This window comes from Spinacia oleracea, chromosome 6 (assembly GCF_020520425.1).
Source record: "Spinacia oleracea cultivar Varoflay chromosome 6, BTI_SOV_V1, whole genome shotgun sequence".
In the NCBI taxonomy this organism is placed as follows: domain Eukaryota; kingdom Viridiplantae; phylum Streptophyta; class Magnoliopsida; order Caryophyllales; family Amaranthaceae; genus Spinacia; species Spinacia oleracea.
The window spans coordinates 135,915,886-135,930,912 of NC_079492.1; the positions used below are offsets into that span (position 1 = coordinate 135,915,886).

General features: G+C 34.1%; 1 long non-coding RNA gene across 1 annotated transcript; it reads right to left on the reverse strand.

The window, feature by feature from the left end:
• Positions 1-1,532: 1,532 nt before the first annotated feature.
• LOC110794772 (uncharacterized) lies at positions 1,533-11,106 on the reverse strand. Its single transcript, XR_008923656.1, has 2 exons — positions 7,220-11,106; positions 1,533-7,135 (listed from the first exon to the last, which is right to left on the reverse strand). It is a non-coding gene; the product is annotated as an uncharacterized lncRNA (long non-coding RNA).
• Positions 11,107-15,027: the final 3,921 nt, after the last annotated feature.

Here is a 15,027-nt window from a genome sequence, read left to right on the forward strand (position 1 = left end):
TAAATACTAAATACTAAATACTAAATACTAAATACTAAATACTAAATACTAAATACTAAATACTCCCTCTGTTCCTTTTTGTTCTTCCCGGTTGGGAAATAGTGTGGGAATTAAGAAAATGAAAACTTGTAATGATTGGGTGTGAGAGTAGTGATTGAATGTAAGAGAAAGTAATAAAGTAGTAAAGTAAAGTAATAAAGAAATGAGGAGAGAGAAGATATTTTAGTAAAGTAATAAAAAATCATAAAAGCGGGGTTGGATGGGTGAATAGAGAAATGTGAATGAATTAAATAAGGGATGGTAGGAAAATTTATGGTAAAAAGTCATGTCCAAAAATAGAAACGGGAAGAACATATAGGAACACCCGAAATAGAAATGGGAAGAACATTTAGGAATGGAGGGACTAGTAAATAATAAATAATAAATAATAAATAATAAATAATAAATAATAAATCATAAATCATAAATCATAAATGATAAATGATAAATAATAAATAATAAATAATAAATAATAAATAATAAATAATAAATAATAAATAATAAATAATAAATAATAAATAATAAATAATAAATAATAAATAATAAATAATAAATAATAAATAATAAATAATAAATAATAAATAATAAATAATAAATAATAAATAATAAATAATAAATAATAAATAATAAATAATAAATAATAAATAATAAATAATAAATAATAAATAATAAATAATAAATGCTCCCTCCATTCATAAATAAGTGTCACTTTTGGGCCTCGGAACGGTGCTTAAGAAAATTGTAAAGTGTGTAAGAGTTAATGATTGAGAATGTTTTTTTTTGGGGGAAAGGATAGATAATGTAGATAATTGTTTAATTGAATAAAGTACAAATAAAAGTGTATGTGGGGATTGAAAAGTGGAAAAGTGTAGAATGTGTAAGTAAAAGTAATTATGATTTATAGAAAAGTGGGAAAATGCATGGAAAAGTGTATGGAAAAGTGAGAAAATTACATGTGCAAAAATAGAAATGCGACATTTATAAGGGAAAGCCAAAAATGGAAAAGTTACACTTATTTAGGAACGGAGAGAGTAACAAATACTACCTCCGTTCCTAAATGATCTTTACGGTTACTATTTGCACGGTAATTAAGGAATTTTGGTGAACATGTGATGGTGGGGTAACAAATGAAAAATGAGTGGCTATAAATTGTCCAACAATGTGAGTGGGTGGAAACTAATATTAAAGTATTGTGAGTGGGTAATTTATGGTGGGCCAAATAGGAGTAAAAATGGAATAAAGTAGGAGCGTAAAGAACTTTCAGGAACGGACTAAAACGGAAAGCGTAAAGAACTTTTAGGAACGGAGGTAGTAACAAATAATAAACAATAAATAATAAATAAAACTAAACTGAATGAACTAAAATGTCCTGAAGTTCAACCAAAAATAACAAGGCCCAATTAGATATAGTCCGGGAAGGCCCAATTAGATATAGTCCGGGAGTAAAAATTTGAAATCAAATGAATGAGCAGATACCAAAAAAAGAAAAATGATACAGAAGAAATATATACTTTATATGGATGAGCAGAATACATGTTATATGGAAGTAAATGTTACATGGATGATCAAATGAATGGGCAGAATACATGTCTACTATATATACAATATTTAATAAATATAACAAAATTGCTGAAATAAACACCGAAATAAAATAAAAAAACAAAAAATGCCACCAAACAAACAGGGCCTGTAGCCTTATATATAACCTCAATGTAATACATGAATAAAACAAACCAATCTAGATAAAATACAACAGATGTTACATGAAAATCAGTGTCCTCTGCCCTGCTGAACTAGTAGTCTAGTACTCACCAAATCGTTTACCAATCCGAGTCACTAGTAGTCAAAACCTTAAAAACATTGCCACTAGACATGGTTCCCAGACTATCACACCAGAGCTCACTACCTTAAAAACTAAGGCCAGTAGACATGGTCCCAAACTATCACACCAGAGCTCACTATCTCACAAACTAAGGCCAGTCAACATGGTTCCCAGGACAACCACATCCTAAAAATCATAGGCGATGTCAAACAGAAAACCGAAGAGCAATGCAATACAGAAAATCGCATAAAAACCTTAATCACAAATCTTGACACGACCTGAGGCATATTCATAGATCTATATCAGGAGAGTCATATCAGAACATCAGAGACGAAGTAAATCAGAAACTCCCCCATACAGCAGACCACTTAGTCTCCCTATTGTGCATGTTTAAATAGTATTTTGCATCAGCAGAAGCTACTGTCACAGCTGTCAAACTAACAATTAAAATAAAAAAAGGAAAAGGAGTACAAAAAGGAAAATATATAACTTGAAGAATACATAGCCCAAAACCAAATGCCCATTAAAAACTCCAACTAATGGCATAATCTAGGCGTACAAGCTGTGTAAACATGTGACAGATTGCAGCTCTTCTCTCTTTCAAAAGCAATAAATCTCCATACCACCACTCTCATAGTCTCATATCAACATCCACAAGACATAACCCACATCAATTTTTCTCTGTATCCCATAACATAAAACACAGAAGAAAGCCCAAATACCAATTACCACTGTCCCAAAACCATGTGTATCTACCACATCTTACACCAGAACCAAAAGATAACATATCTGCATTGAAAACATGGAATCATTAAAGCCCCAAAAACAATAGAACATCTCCCTAACATCCCAAACCATTGGAACTTATCCCTGATATCCAAAAACCATATAACCTGAGACCACTTCACCCAGCGTAATTTTCCAGACAATTAACCTCATGCATTGGAGATCACTACACAAGCAAATGTTGGCATATAACTGAGCAATGCTGACACTTGTACAGGGCACGGAGGACTCCCACTGGAATAAGCAGAAATATTACAAGCAACACACCAATTCCCAATAAAAAATCGCCCGAGCAGAGAAAATCAACAGCAAATGCTACCAAATAACTCAAGAAGAAAGAGAACACATTCTGATGACATGCCAAAGTGAAAGCCTGGTAACCCGAAATGTAGGATTATCTTGAGATTCCAGATTACTCCAGGAAACGGAGATTCCACCTTTATAAATCATGTAAGCAACAGATTGTGAAGTCAGCAATAAACTGCTTTACTGAAATACAAATTCACAAGATATAAAAGAAAAAAATTTTGGAGGAAAAAGAGTACAAAATCTGTGAAAAAATAACCAACTACACTCTCTGCAGGTCTGGTGTGCAAATGTACAAAAAATCACCGTCAAAAATGTTAGAAAAATCCCCACACGCAAGCCATGTCAAAACATCAAAGTGCACCAATAGCTCAATTTTGAGAGCAAGAAGTCATGAAATGATTCAGGAAGAGAAGCCAACAACAAACCAAGAGCAATTTCACCTAGCAAGTCGCAACGGACAGAAGACTTCTGAAGATACACTCTTGGAACCATGAAAATCCACAAAATCTTAACCATGGAACAGTTGAACTCCTGAAGTTAAGAGGGATGACGTACAAAAAGCCAAGAAGTAGGAGGAGCTTCAGGAATCACAAAATCAAATTAATTTATCATAATGAAGGTCGGAGTTTTATAGATGGGCATGTTGAAGACCAAGCTACGCATGGTACACAAATTTCGTAAGTGAAGGACACAAAAGTTATTTTACATCAGCGGAAGATAGTCCATGAATTCAAAGTTCCACCATTCGGAGACAACATATCATAAAAACTACTAATGTCACACTCATCAACCAAAAGTCACACATGAAGGCACACAGAGCAGTACACCCAAAAATAAATAAAAAATCTCTGAGGGCTCACAGAACTGTAAAACCCAAAATAAAACATTTTCTTGAAAACCTACCCACTTCGTCATAAATGATCGTTGTCAAGATACAACAATTCTAGAAACATAATCTACTTCTTACGCACATGTCAGAAACTAAAAGATGCAACAACAAAACTCAAACCTCATACCACAAATCACTTCAAGTACCAATTACCAATCCTGAACAAATCAAAATGTTGGTAAGAACAGAGCCAATAATATCTGCTTCATTCACTGGAGCCAAGAGAACAGAAGTAGATTAATCCCTAAAACCAAATTGTGGGATAAACTGAAAGAGAGTGAGAAACTCAACCTTGCAAAGAGCTTGGGACGATCTTTTACCAGTCAAAGCTCAATAGCTCACTTACATTCTCTACAACCAAGAGAAGAGGGGAGGGAGAGGAAGAGCAAGAACCAAAGCATCATCGAAACCCGAGCTCCATACCTGAAGTCCTAAAGGCTCTTAGAAACAGAAACTAGCTGCAAGAGTCAAGCACCATAGCAGAAGCGGCGTACATAAAATGGCTCCAAGGGTTTATTAGGGTAAAAGAAAAGAAAAAAAGAAGAGAAAGAGATGCCACTTCATCTAACCCAGTGCATTAAAACTCGAGTACCCCACACCCTTTAGACGTAAAGAATTAAGAGCATTGGCGTGCTAAATGCTTTTCATCCCACAAGTTCCGTAAGGAACATCAACAGCAAGATACACATTCTATGAGAAGCATAAAGGGAATATTCTAATACCAGAATCATTTATTTTTCTAAAAAAAATAAAATCATGTAATAGATCTTGATGCATAACTAACCATTTTGATCGAATGATGTCAAATGCAGAAACAACTGGTTGTATACCTACAAAATAAGATAGACTAAGGATGTTCACATTTTGATTTTATTTTGTGTAAAAGAACTAGAACCATAAAGTTTAATAGTTCTGCAATAAAAACAAACCATAAAAGTTTCTGAAATCCAGTCTCCAAGCAACCACCACACATCAATTCCAAACCAATCGAAGCCAAATTAACCAGCAAAAATTATAAGACAGCCACAACATATCATGAGCCACCAACATCCATACGTTTCCAAGCACCAACACTTTATGACGCAAGCAAACCTAATAAGACCCAGATTTCAGGATTAAGGACAGGATGGGAAACTGCATCTACACTTCTAGACAACTCTTATCAAGATCCTTGTACTACCAACTCTAATAAGACCCATATGATTCAAAGTCATTGAAGCACAAGATATCTCCATACAAGATGAGTAAAAATCTTCAGAATATAAACTGTAAAAAGGAATGATCAATACTAGCCACCAGCTACAAAATTGACAAAAAAAGATATTATAATGAAGAAAATAAATTCCAGCAAAAGCCTAGGAGAACGTAACCAAACACCATAAGAATCCAATTGTGAAAATCCAGAATCCAAATAAAGCAAGAAACTCAAGAGATTGAGAATGAGTAAAACCTCAACTGAAGAGTGAATAGAGTCAATAGACTGCAAATTCTAACATCAATATTGTACACCATTGCCCGTGTAATTTGGTTTTTGAAAGTAACTAATCAGAAAAATGAAAAGAGAACAACTCACAACACCCATCCCAAATCACAAGCTTACATTGCATCAGATGTATCAATATCCTATTGCTGCAAAAGGTCCACGATCAAAAAGGAGGAGAAGATTACGAACAACAGAACACACTGCAGGCAGATAAACAAGGAACCAGTATAAAATCTGAAGTTACAACATTAAGGCCCCAAATTGAGAATGAGTGAATTAAAATCATCAGTTGTTTGAACGATAAATACACCATCATCAGATGTTAACCTGTTTGCAACCTATCAAAACAGTCACCTATGTCATTTGGTTTCCAGAGGAACTTTGTCGGAATCCAGCATCGTTTGATCATGAAACCGGTAAACATAATCAAGAGAATTTCACGAGGCCAAATCAAAAATGAATTCTGATCTGCAAGAGATTAAGTAAACTACAGGAACAGCAGTAGTCAAAACAACTGTTCAGAAAGGACTCCAAAATCCATCAAATATGCAGAACAAAATCGTCTAGCACAAACCTTTCTGCAAATAACGTTATCGGACAACGGAGTCAACTAACAACTTACTTGATCTCCAATTAAACAACTCCCGAGAAGCAACTGCATGACCATTGAAAACAAAACAAAGAACTCCTCCAGCAAAAATAATCAATAAGTCACCAAACTCCTAAAGTCTTCAACTATCATCAGCGTCAGAATCCAAGGGAATTGCTCATTTTACACGTATATCAGCTTCAGACAGTTACCAGATTGCCTTCAATTTAGAGGAACAACTATTATCAACCTTCAGCGAAAATCATGTACTGCTCACAAGTAATTAATTGTGTGCAGACTGTAGATAGGTCACAGCCTCACAGACAGGTCTAGTGATCAAATAGAAATGACCTTTCTGCCATGATAACAAATTTTCAATAAAATAAGCAACAAGCATGAAACAAACAACAATGCGGTCCCAGTTTGATAACAATTAATTCCAATGTTGTATCGTTAATTGATTATGACCAACCACTTATCATGAATCAAGAGATGACTTCACAAAAGCGAATGGAAGTGGAAGTGGAAGGAAAAGAACACCATAAATCTGCAAAAGTTAAGCGCCACAACAGTCGAAACAACAAACTGAAAGAACTTTGCTCCCAAGAAAGCCAATATTTATCAGCAATTAAATCAGAGAGTCATGCAGAAAGTGCACAAACCAACCAGACCGTAATGTTCCTCCAAGTAACCCAGCAGTTGGATCAACATAATGTCCTTTGATCAACACGAAGTCCAATAAAGAAGCAGTTGTCTGTTTACCTACAGAACAATTCATGGCTAAAGGATGTCTGCTTAAATTAGTCTGGGGGAATGTTAGAAGGAAAGATGAAGGGCTCCGTGGAATAAGAGAATAAACGATTAACACTCGGTCACTCACCACAAAAGGAAAAAGGAAAGTACACATACCATATACCAGGAAGCTGTAGCTAGAAATTCACCCACGGAGTAAAAAATTATTAAGAAACAGAACTCATACTATCACACAAGCCTTAAAGGAAACAATACTTACTCTGAAATACTATCAGAAACCAATCATTATCCAGCAAGCATGCTACCACAATGGAGATGCTACCTACCACAAATTAGCAATAACTTAACTACCACAAGAACCGCAAGTTTACAACACTTGCCAACAGAAAAAGGGAGAACATTATGTAGGAGAAAAGACACATGAATCAGAAAAACCTGCCCCCTGCAGCTGCCACCGCTTAGCACCTAAGACACAGTAACAACAATAGTATGTAAAGAAAACGTAGATAAAGGTTGCCTTTCAAATAAAGAAATAAACATTTACACTACCCCAAGACTTAAGCAAGTGTTGCTTTCTTCGGGGAACACAAACAGGAACGGAACTTCATCGACCCCATAGATGTGATAAACCTTGTCCACGTCGATAAAATGCGACTTCAAAGGGAAAAGATATTGTTGATTGGAAGGATGAAGGGGTCTCTGAGGACAAAAAGATTCTAACCGCAAACTGTTGATCCTAAGTATTACACACCATGAGAACTACCAAATATTGTTGTCTGCGAGAGAAACAAACCATAAAAATTTTCATCCCCAGTCACCAATTGCAGCTAGTACCATATCAAGAAGTGCCAAGCCATAGGAAAACAACAAATTCAAAAATCACCAATAAAAAATTCTTACAGTACGCTGTACGCCACAAGATCACAAGTCAGTAGTCTGCAAATTATATTGGTTCTGAAGAAAAGGTTACCTCGATGAGAACACTTACATCCCTACGCCCCCACCTCGAGCACAAAGCTATTATCCCACAAATCAAGAATAGAAATATAAAAAAACATTACCAACACTAGGCAAAAAACAGAACGCATACCTGGAAGCTTAGGCTAGAAATAGACCCAAAAAAGAATAACAGCAAATGAAATTTCCCAACATAACACAAGCCTTGGGAGAAAGAAACCCAATACCACACATGACTCAGAGAGAGTGGAAATCATTTACTGATATCTCCAACACAAGCAAGAAAGCAATCATGAGAAGTATTACCACTGATCTTAGTAACCCTGCTAATCACATAGGGAGGAGAACAATATACTGATAAATTGATAATTAATATTATTAGAGAAACTTGACGCCACCACGAAGAACAAGCATGCGTTACTTACATACAAATTCAATTCCCATGATAAAACAGGAATAGGAGGAAACGGACAGCAACATGGAGGCTGGAATTTCCTACACCGAAGTCCCTATTTCAGAATGAGTGATGTAAATTGAATCATTTATTGTTAAACACCAACCACACCATCTGATGTTAGAAGAGATATTTATTTCTATCAAGTATAAATACCATAATGTGTAGTTTGGTTTCCAAGAGGAACTTTGTCTAACTCATCATCACCCCCATCACCTGTTCACGAAACAGGCAAACACAAGAGAAGACTTGGAGGGGAAAATACAAAACAGAAGCCTAAAATTTTCAAGTGACTTAGAACTGCAAGCACCACAATAGAGGTGGAAAAAGCTATACAAAACTCCAAATCAACAAATCAAAATGTTTATGCTGATCAAAACCATCTAGGGTAAAAACCTTTCAGCGAATAACAATATTCCCAGGGAACGCAGACAACAAAGAACCTACTCACCAGTATTTCAACCAACATGAAGCAACTGCAGCAGAAAAAACAAAACAAAGACAAATTGTCCAGCAAAAATAATCAATAAATTAACCAACGCTTGGAGAATTCAGACCTCAAAATTTAGTTCCAGGAATTCCGCATGTCATAGAATCTGAGGTAGTCAACCACTCTTAATCCTCATACTTAGGTCTCTGGGCAATACTTGGAAATATCAGAAGAGCACTTAGCACACTAAAAATAAATAGGAAATAAAAAATAAAATTTGTTTCAATTGAAAATATGACTATTTGTAAGGAATCAACTTATTTGGATTTCGACCTCTTGTGCTTTTGCTGTACCAAATCCAACCCAAAGAAGAAAATTAGATAGAAAACAATTTTGTTTCAAATGAAAATATGAAATATGAATTACTTAAAAAAAATTGTTAAAAGTTTATGTTAAAGTAACATCAGATAAGCCAAGTATAACTGAAAAATATATAACAGAACAAAAAGATGAAAATAGATGATGATGATTAGAAGATAAATGCCGTTTAAAAACAGTTCAAAACTAGGTATTAAGCAATATTTACAATATAAAATATCAAGAATATATACGCCATATGCGCTTGAAGGAAAAACAGAAGCCATAATACAGTTTACCAAAGCAGGGGAGAATCGAAAGAAACTTCCATTGCCAACCGAATACTGCAGATATTATTAAGAAATAGAAGTATGAAGTCTGAAATAAACAGCACCAGTCTCTTATTTGGTAATAAGGGATTCTAAACGTAAGCAATTAATACCATCGTCTATAAGATTTGAATTTTTCATAGCAAATTTTTATCTCCAAATCCTCAAACTTGTTCATCATCACAAAATCACGAGGTGATTTGGATAAAATCATAGCGAACAGAAACGGAACGCCTGAAAATCTGTTAGAGTTTATGGGACTACAACCAACACAACAGCATTCAAACCGACAAATAGAATTGCATATCAGCTATGTGAAATCCTCATAAAGCACAAACCTTTGTGAGGATTGCATATCAACAATCGGCCTACTTGATCAACGATCATACAACCAACTACATACTCATCAAAAATCAAACCAAATTCTAACACGAACCTTTTGGCGAAGCAACTGCATAATCTTCAAAATCTAACCAAAATCTAACACTGAACCTTTTGGCGAAGCAACTGCTTAATCATCAAAACAAAACCAAAATCTAACACGAACAAAAATTCAATCAAACCTCAATCATTCAGCAACCGAATTAAACAAATAGCCTTCCGATCAGAAATTATCAACCAATCAGAAACCTTGTAGAACAGTACAAGAATATAAATATGAAATTCGGCGATAATACTTCAAACCCCTAATTCAAATTTGATTGAAACCCTTAATTCCTAGCAATTGAATTAATATCCTCCGTCTTAAAAATTGCGCAAATATTACACCAATCAATCGGAAAGAAGCCAAGAAAGCAGCAACAATCAATAAACCAGCCTATAAATTCGGAGAATTCGAACTTCAGAAATACAATCAAACCCTAATAATTTAGCAATCGTATTAAACAAACAGCCAGAAACCTTATAGAGCAGCGCAAGAACATCAATATGAATATAAACCCCTAATTCAAAATTGATTACAACCCCTAATTCTTCAGCAATTGAATTAACAGCTTCCGTCTCAAAAAAATTGCGCAAATATTACACCGATCAATCCGAAAGAAGCCTATAAAGTAGCAACAATCAATAACTCAGCCGATATATTACGGAGAATTCGAAAATCAGAAATCCAATCAAATCCCTAATTATTCAGCAATTGGATTAAAAGGAAAACTACCAACCAACCCATAACTATAGGGGAAACACAAGAACATAAGTCTGAAATTGAACAATCCAGGTAGGGTATTAACGAAGATAACGAGATAAACGACGCAAGAAAGTGTAAACCATACGAAGGTCGAAGATATAGAGGAAAGGGAGGGTGGGGGGCTATATTTATAGAAGAGGGTAGGCTGGTTGAGGCGGTTAAGTCTTCCAAATTTGACGCGGTTTCGGAAAGTTGATGAGTTGGATTTTTTTAATTTTCCTTTTTGTGTTCAACGATTTTGGGCCTAACTAGAACTCTCAAAAGTAAAAACGGTTACTCCTTTTTGTAGAATTAATTTGTTTACTCCCTCCGTCCCGGAATACTTGACCTGTTTTCCTTATCGGGTCGTCCCTTAATACTTGACATGTTTCTAAAAATGGAAATATTCTAACAATATTATATTATTTCTCACTCCACCCCTATTAACCCACCTACCCCCTACTCCATACAAAAAATAATTAAAAATTCAACCCCTACTCTCTCCCAACCCCACCTCTTAACCCACCTCCCACTAACTACATTAAAATAATACCCCACTATCAACTACTATCTATTAAATTAAATAAGTCAATTCAAGTCCCTTAAACTCTGTGCCAGTCAAACCGGGTTGAGTATTCCGGGACGGAGGGAGTACTTTTTATAATACGCCGAAGTTTTTTAATTACTTGAAATGAGTCCGTATGATGCACGGATCAATAAAGTCAAATTACAGAGGGAATATATAATTTGTTACTTTTTTTTAATATATATATATATATATATATATATATATATATATATATATATATATATATATATATATATATATATATATATATATATATATATATATATATATATATATATATATATATATATATATATATATAGGGTAAAAGTATTAACGATAAAATTTACGTCGCAAGCCCGGTAATTAGATACCTCGTCAATATTTTACTTAAAAGACGGGATTTGAGCCCGTCATAAATAGTCTTTCGTTGGGCACCTTGCTTGGATAGTGTCGTTTGGACCTCAACAAGTTTGGGGAAATCATTTTCCGTGTGAGATTTCCCCATATGTAATGATGGACAAATTATCCCTTAATTAATGCACTAATCGATTTTTCTCCTAAAAAAAAAAAAACCATATATAATGATGGACAAATTGCTCGGTACCCTGGTAATCTACATCATATGATTTTCAGAAAACTAAAATCCAAAATCTGGAAACCACAAAAGTTCCAGTTTTTTGTTGTCAGTTTTCGAAATCGATAAAACAAATTCAAATACAAAACAATTTCAGTGTGTAACTAATTGCTTTGAATGCTTCACTAACTGGTTAAAATAGTAAACTAATTGGTTAAAAAACTTAACTAATTGGTCTGAAAACTTTTAGGTTAAATAACTCACTAATTTGTTTACATACATAACTGATGAATGTCAATACTCAATTAATAAGAACAAATGCGTAACTAATACATGTGTACTGTTAATAATTTACAGTCTTAATACATACATGATATAAAATAAGATCAAAATGGCAGGTATAAACAGATCAAAACTAAAACTATTGGTGTCATAGCTAAATACATAAAAATTACAAACTAAAACAACTGCAGGGTGATAAAATCTACGAAAAAGTAAAAACATAAGCAAGTTTGAGCAGATGAAACAACTTAAATGAACGGAAAAAAAGCTTTAAAACCTAAATAAAAACTAAAAGTGAAAGTGAACAAAAACAAGTAGAATCAAAGGTTACAACGAAAATGGAAAAAACCTTAAATCAGTAAGAAAACCAAAGGATAATCCCTAAAAGTAGACCAAAAACCAAAACGAACATGTAATCCCCCGTTTTTTATACATTTTATTTATATATTTTAACGAATATTTAGTATATCTAATATATATTTAAACATAAATTACGGATTTTAGAAACGAATATAATTGAAATATAATTATTTTATTTCATTTCGAACACTTTTAATGATTATGAAATCAAAATGTATTTTCGAGTTTTACTTTAAAACGAATTCGAGTTGCAAAACCATGTTCTATTGAAATTAGAAAACAAGTCCTAACCCATTGAGGATATCCTACTCCTAGCCCAATTGGGCAAAGCCCAAACAAAAAAATAAAACCCTCCCCTTCTCCTTCCTGATTCACATAAAACAGAAAAAAAAAAGAAAAAAAAAAAGAGAGACAAGGAGCCTTCTTCAACCTCTCGACCAGCAGCTTCATCGACCTCCACCGCGCCGCCGTCCCAGCCACCGTTCGGTATCTCTCCTCCTCCCCTTGTTCTTTCTTTCTTTTTTTCGTTCCTTTCCTCCCCTCTGTTTTTCGTTGTCCATTAGCTTAGCCTTTTCGTTTTTCGCAGCATCACCGCGGCCCAGCCACCGTCGCCGGTAGACCTTGCCGCGAGCCACTGTCGTTCCGCCGTCCAGCTTTTCTCTCTCCCTAATTCGTGGTTATTTCTTAAACCCTAAGTAACTAATTATTTTAAATAAAAGTTATTAATTTAAATTATGTTCTTGATATTAAATTTATAATTTTTATGGCTTGAACATGATTTTCAGTTTTGGGTTGCTAATTATAAACGAATTATTTTCAGTTTTGGTTAATTAAAAATTGAGTTAGGGTTTATTCATGATTTATTAGTTTGAGTTAAGTTTTCTTGAATTAAAGTTATGAGTTTTGTGATTTAAATTATAAATTTGAGATTATATGAATTTTATAATAAAGTTATTAATTTTCAGATTATCTAATTATATTGAAATATTGGTTTTTGATTGTTTAAAGTATGAAATTCAAAGTTTTTATGATTATTAATCATGATAGGTTGAGTATGGATCATTGAATTGGTTGTGTTGAGATACTAGGAACGTAGATTGACCATGGTGAAGCTTTTAAATGAATTTATATTGCTGAAAATTTAAAGTACGATGTTTGCAAAAGTTTTCAACGAATTTCAATCACTAGTTCAATAATTATGATGCTAGGAAATCAAATGTTTAAGTTTTGATATTGGGGAAGGCTCTAAATATGTTTAGGATACATTTAGAATGCTTTATTATGGTTGCCAATGATTAGAGGTTGATTGAGATTACTTGTTGGTTGTTTTAGGCGGAGAATTCTCTTTAGGCGACTTTTGAAAGTGTTAAAGTGGCCTATCAGTTTGTTTACACAAGGTACGTACATACCTGTGTGCTTGGAATGTGTGCTAATTGTTGAAACCATGTTGAATTGTTGATGAACTTGGTTATGTTAATGTTGTTGATGAACTTAGTCAGGTTGAAATTGCATGTTTGATACTGTTGGATGAACATATTAAACCTTTATTGCATTTTGAGGATTATAACATGTTAGTATGGAAGATTGATGCAAACATGTTTGATTGGGAACACTAGATTATTCAGTATATAATTCAGATCAATTAATTGTTGTTCCCTTTTTAGCTTTTCACTACTTTATGAGGGCGGAGGACCTTATTTAGTAAGTTGAAACCTTATACCCATATTCAGGGGTTGATCAGTATTAAAGAAAAGATTGGAGTTAATTGGAATGAGTCTTGTTTGATGCCTTTGTGATCACTTACTCAATTCCAAGATACAAACAGTTATAAATAAATGTGAGTTGCATGCCTTAGGTGATTGTTGAGTCATAACAGGGTGTCAATTTGTAAATCATGTAAAGTGAAACTGAGTAGCAATAGCTTTAGACTGTGCACGTCTAAAGTGACGGACAAACAGGAGTTGGGGTTCATGGTGGTAGCCCATGGCCTTTCATTCGGACCGGATTGATCACCGCGTCCTATTTTCAGTCAAACGTTCCTCGATATCGCAGGTCACTGAGGTTACGGAGTCGCGCCCGTACCTCGCCTAGCTAGAAAACTCGGTCCATTGCCTATTTCAATTAAAATAATATTATTGTTATAAAAGTCTAGTCCAGTCTAGCCTAGTCTAGTTAAGTATGGTCGTCAGATTATCATGCTTTGTCTGCCCTTAATTATGTTTAATAGTATCATGTTAGGATTATTATTGCTTTAGTATGTAGTACTCAGCTTTGCTGATTACGTGCTTTGTTTGTGTGTGTTGATCATGGCTATGCCTTATTGATCCTGTGATGACCCATCTTTGGTGAGCAGTCTCTAGGGATCAATAAGCATTGCCCATCTACAGGTTTGAAGATGATGCATCATTGGGATCGGGATTAGAGAGCTTGTAGTTCTATTTGTTTAATTAAGTGATTCAATTTGTTAACTTGGATTTAAAACTTGTCGTACTATTCGTATTTCCTTATTTCAGTTAATTGTTTTGGACCTAATATGTAATAGATTAATTATGAACCCAAAAGTTAGTTTTATGTTTTCCGCTGCAAAATTCTGAATAAGCCGTACGTTTTTACACGGGCGATAATACTTTGATAATTCCCTAGAGTTATATTTAAAAAGGGGTTATTTTAGAAAATGGGAATTGTCGGGGTGTTACAAAGTGGTATTTTTGAGCTAAAGGTTTTACTGACATTTCGTGTCTACCTTTTATATCTTAGGCGCCTAACCAACTAATTAGTTACGTAAAAGTAATTTCACACTAGTGAATAAATTTAAAGTTATTAGCTAGAAATGTTTGAATTTATTTTAATATTGACTCTTGAATCGTGCTTTGAAATA